Source organism: Equus asinus, chromosome 8, assembly GCF_041296235.1.
Source record: "Equus asinus isolate D_3611 breed Donkey chromosome 8, EquAss-T2T_v2, whole genome shotgun sequence".
Taxonomy (NCBI): Eukaryota; Metazoa; Chordata; class Mammalia; order Perissodactyla; family Equidae; genus Equus; species Equus asinus.
The window spans coordinates 37,824,650-37,830,229 of NC_091797.1; the positions used below are offsets into that span (position 1 = coordinate 37,824,650).

Sequence of the window (5,580 nt, forward strand, 5' to 3'; positions counted from 1 at the left end):
ATTCCTGTCCATTCTGCCTGAGGAGCTCAAGTCTTGGGTGCAGGAGTATCACCATTGAATGGAGATGAGGCTGTGTCTTTGCTGGAGGATTTGGAGAGAGACTTGATGATCCAGGCTTTCAGGTGGGAAGAGGAGTCATGTTCTGTGATGGTAAAGTACAGCATTTAATGGTTAGGTCAATAGGAAAGCAGTGAGGGCAACATTACTGAGCTTTCATCCCTATCAGGCTTCATTGCTTTTGCTAGTTCCTTTTTGTGTCTCATCTTTCCTTCTAAGCCCATTGAGTCCTTTTCCCCTGTCCTGTCTCCATGGGAGATGTTTCCTGAAGTTTTAGCTATAATTCTCGCAGCAGTTTCCTCTCAAGCCCAATGGTCCCTAATTGTCTCCAGGGCACTTCCCACACCGATGGACAGGAAGTTCTCTGGAAGGAGGTGATATCTCTGGGAGTCGCACAACAGTCACCAAGTTATCAGCTCCAGCACATGGAGACCCTGCTCAAGCATGACTCTCTGGAACCCCAATCCCTACGAGAGCGGTGAGGAGGAAGAGGAGGGATCTATCTGGGAAGGTGAGTTAGGGTAGGGGACTCCTGCTTGGCCAAATAAAGCCATCTTTTACAACTTAATTATTAGTGTCTCTAACTCTAACTCACTCCTAAATCCTCCTTGGCTCATCTACCTCTCTCTTCACAAAGTACAACCTTTATTCTTGGCCTTTTAAGCTAAAAATTTTTCTTCTGTTTGTTTTTACATACCCAACTTTGCTTTGCATTAAAGCATTAAATTATCACATGGTTCTGTTGCTTTTTATATCACCTGTCTTTTACAGTGACCTCCAAAATGTCTTCCTTGTCCTACCTTTAAGTTTTCCCTACCCATCAGTGATAAAGTCACCATTTAAACCTTTCACTTTGACTACATTGCTCCTATCTTCTTCCACAGTGAATTATTTTCTCTTTTCATGTCAATACCTTCCCCTGTCACTCCAGCCTAGATTAGGTACACCTTTTCCTTTCCACATTCTCTCCATGTCAAATGTGCTTTCCATTTACAAAGCATCCCCCTTTTTACATCTGGATCCCCTTCAGAATCTGTTTCTAGAAAATAGCAATCAAGTGGCTAGGAAAGCCAAGAAATCAGTCCTTTTCCAGTATTTCCTGTGAATTCAAGTGGAAGCTCTGTTTTTTATTATTGAGGTATAATTGACATAGCATTATATTAGTTTCGGGTGTACAACATCATGATTTGATATTTGTATATGGTGAAAACTAATCACCACAATAAGTCTAGTTAACATCCATTACAACACAGAATTGTTTTTCCTTGTGATGAGAACTTTTAGATCTATTTTATCAATTTGCAAATATACAATACAATATTATTAACTGTAGTCACTATGCTGTACATTACATCCCCATGACTGACTTATTTTGTAGCTGAAAGTTTGTACTTTTTGACCCTCATCACCCAATTACCCACCTCCTTGCCTCTGGCAGCCACTGGAATCTTCATTTTAATGAGCTCAGTGGGACACGTAACTTTTCTCTTTCAGGTCAAATTTCACTGAAAATGTATTCTTTATTGTCTTAATAAAGGAATATTTTTCATAAAGGAATATTGACCTTGGTTTATGTAAAGGAATTATTGGTTTACACCAAATCTGCAAGCAGGGCCTGTTTGGGGGAAGATTGAGACAAAGGGTTTTCTTTCCAAGCAATAGAATAAAGACACTTTTGCCTTCCCTCTATAATTGTATTTGAATGCAATTTAAAGTACTCTTTGTACACTTAGACTTTTTCCGAATGCTTTAATGATTTGTGCCCCTTTTTAGTGGTAAAGATTGTTCTCAATCCTACCTTAGTAAATGCTATATAGGTTATTTATTCCTAGGATATGTCTATTTTACCTTTCCTTTCTAGCATTTTCTTTCCTAGCATTTTCTTTCCTTACTTGAACTAAAGAGATATTTATTGATTGTTGGGGGAACATGACTGAAAAAGAGATAAATGATCCCTTAGGAGTTTAATATTTTATCTATTCAAAAAGATAACATTTCAGGGGCGAGCCTGGTGGCACAGCAGTTAAGTTCACACATTCTGCTTTGGTGGCCCAGGGTTTGCCAGTTTGGAGCCAGGGTGTGGACCTATGCAGTGCTTATCAAGCTATACATGCCCCACACATAAAATAGAGAAAGATGGGTACACATGTTAGCTCAGGGCCAATCTTCCTCAGCAAAAATGAGGAGGATTGGCAGATGTTAGCTCAGAGCTGCTCTTCCTCAAAAAAAAAAAAAAGGTGACATTTCTATTCAGTTTAATTTTATATGTTTAAAATTTTCCCTAATAAAAAGTTTAAAAAGAAAGTGACATTTAAATGGCCCATTTCCTATTTTAGAAAGAGAGACCAAGCATCAGATTAGGAAATTGGCTCCAAACCAGAAAGTACCCGAAGGAATGGCATCACAGAAGATGATACTCAACAGAATCTGCAGAGGCAGGAACATTTTCCAGGGTACTCATTTTGGAGACCTTTGTAAATGCAAGGACAGGTTTGGAAGGCATCAAGGAAATTCAGGAGAAGGAAAAGAACACAGATGTGATCACTGTGGGAAAAGCTTCATGCACAGCATCAGTCTTATTGGACATCAGAGAATCCACACAGGGGAAAAACCCTTTCAGTGTAAAGAGTGTGGGAGAGCCTTCAGTCAAAACACAACCCTTTTTAAACACCTTATAATTCATACTGGTGAAAAACCTTATCAGTGTAATCAGTGTGGTAAAAGTTTTATTCGAGACTCAGTCCTTATTAAACATCAGAGAAATCGCACTGGGGAGGGACCTTTTGAGTGTAATGAATGTGGTAAAACCTTCAGTAACAGCACAGATTTGCTCAGCATCAGAGATACCATACCTTAATAAAATGTTACCAGTGCAATGTCTGTGGGAAGGCTTTCAGGGAAAGTTCAAACCTCACTAAACATCAGCGAATTCATACAGGAGAGAAACCCTATGAATGTGATGAATGTGGAAAAGCCTTCAGTGGAAGTTCTGAGCTTACTAGACATCCCAGAATCCACACGGGGGAGAAGCGCTACGAATGTGACGAGTGTGGGAAGGCCTTCCGTCTGAGCTCACATCTCACTCAACACCAGAGAATCCACAGCAAAGAAAAGCCCTACATGTGTAATAAATGTGGAAGATCCTTCAAACAGAAGTCAGGTCTCTTTCAACACAAAAAATCCCACAACTAATCAAAATCACATTGCCTTAAGTATTATGGTAAAAATGTTAAGCAGCATTTGTTCCTTGCAGAATTCAGAGAAGCCACATGAGCACTCTCAGTATCTATCACCATCTTAATCTCTTCTGACACCAAAGTATCCTCAGACTAGATTCTCTCTATCTCAGAGTAAGCTAAGTCAGATTTTCTGTTTCTAGGCCTCAGGGCTGGCTAGTTAAAAATGTAAAGCTTCGGAATGGCTGGTTTCATCCTATTCACAATTAAATTTACATAAAAATGCACACCCGAACCCAGAGTTGAAAGTACTGTAACATTTCTCAAGTGAATGGTCAAGTTTAGGCATTGCTTTTCTTCCTCACTTTTTCCTCCTTTGCTTTATATATTGGTGGTGATCAACACCTTAGTAACTTATTAGATGTTGCTTTAAACGGGGGTTGACGTGGGGAGAGGAAGGAGAAGTAGGTTCTAGGTTCTAGTACTCACTCTACCTCTGTGTGACCTTAGGTGAGTCACCCACACATTCTAGGCCTTGGATTCCCCATCTGTGAATTATGGGATTAGAATATGTAATCTCTCGAAGGTCCCTTCCAGCTCTATAGTTAAGTGATTTTTGTGAATGCCATCAAGCCTCTATATTTAATTCCTCTGCCTGACATTCAAGAGCCACCTCCACAAATATGTCCAGTATTTCCAACGTTATTTTCCTTTACTGTCCTACAGGAGCTCTCTGCTCCTATTATACACCTCTCACTTTCCCCAGGCACCCCAAGTACACTGAAGCTTCCGTGTCTTTGTCTTCCATTCTTTCCCTTTCATGCCCTGAATGCCCTCTTTATCTTCATTGTTTCCCCAACTAAATTATATATATTTCACTGTAAGCCCACTTAGAATAAACAAGCTTTCTGAGTGCTAAACCTCCTGAGGTTGTGTAGCAGTACTCCTTAACATGTGACTTAAAAATGGGCTTGGGTAGGGCCGGCTCCGTGGCCGAGTGGTTAAGTTCACGCGCTCCACTGCGGCGGCCCAGGGTTCGGATCCTGGGCGCAGACATGGCACCGCTCGTCAGGCGACATTGAGGTGGTGTCCTACATCCCACAACTAGAAGGACCTGCAACTAAGATATACAACGGTGTACAGCGGGGGTTCGGGGAGATAAAGCAGGAAAAAAAAAAAAAGATTGGCAACAGTTGTTAGCCCAGGTGCCAATCTTTAAAGAAAAAAAAAAAAAGGGCTTGGGTAAATACTATTGACCCTGTTGGGTACCTACCCTTAAGAGCCCTGGAAGGTTTTCCTTTGTGCTGTCAGTTAATTTTATAACAGTTGGGTTTACCCTCTAAAATAAGATGTTGCTCCCTGAGGAAGAGAAGGACAATCACTTTCTAGAGTACTGGAAAAAAACTAGTGCTCAAGGAGGCATTGGTTACCCTCCCTGAGAAAGGCTGTGATGCCGATCCCGCATACCCCAGACTGTAATGGGGGTCAGAGGCAGCTCCTTTGCAATGGTACTCTATAAATTCCTGATGCAACTGTGTAGTACACATCCAGGCAGGTAGGATGGTCCTAAGAGAAGTGCTCCTTGTTAGGTACCTTTATTTTATGTTAGTGCAGAGATAAATAAAATGAGGACCTAGAGAGGGCGGAGAGTGATTCAAATCAAAAGATAACCTCGAAATGTCGCTGGATTAGAAGACAGGTAGCAGAGCTTAAGGCAACGAAAGCTACTAGTGGCTAAGAGTGTATCCTAGGATGAGCAGACTATGTAAACCAGAGAAATACTCTCCCTTAGCATGATTCTTACATAAAAGTTGATTTTGTTCAGCGGCTGAGTGACACTGAGGGCACTAGCTGTCATTTCTGTGAAATCTGATATCCCTATCTGTTAAAAATAGAGCTGTCATTTTGATATGATTAGCCAGTGTCCTGATAAGTGGAAAGACCTTGAACTTCCCCCAGGCTTCTAAGGGAGAGCTTAAACCTCCAAACGTGACAACCTTGAAGGATAATGCAGCTATGGACACTTACGACTCTGCGATGATAATGTGGTATTTTGGACATAATTTACTGACTGTTTGGTGAATCACTAATGCAATGCCATTCTTGCCTATTCTTTCTTACTTTTTTTCTTCACTTTTTCTCCCTTCTCTTTTTTTCTTTTATCTCTTGGCCATCTCACTTCCCTTTTTTTCTGACCACTCACTTTACTTCTACCACCATAGATATCATTTCTTTCTAATTATCTGTCCTCCTTCCAAACTTTGACTTCTTAAATATCAGTGTTTAGGGGGAGGAAGCAGAGATAGTGGGTTCAATCAGAAATGATGAGATCACATTTAGAAAGAAA

The 5,580-nt window shown here is 40.7% G+C and overlaps 1 pseudogene; it reads left to right on the forward strand.

Moving 5' to 3' along the window:
* The first annotated feature begins 501 nt into the window (after positions 1–501).
* On the forward strand, positions 502–3,249 carry LOC106823137 (zinc finger protein 3-like; annotated as a pseudogene).
* Positions 3,250–5,580: the final 2,331 nt, after the last annotated feature.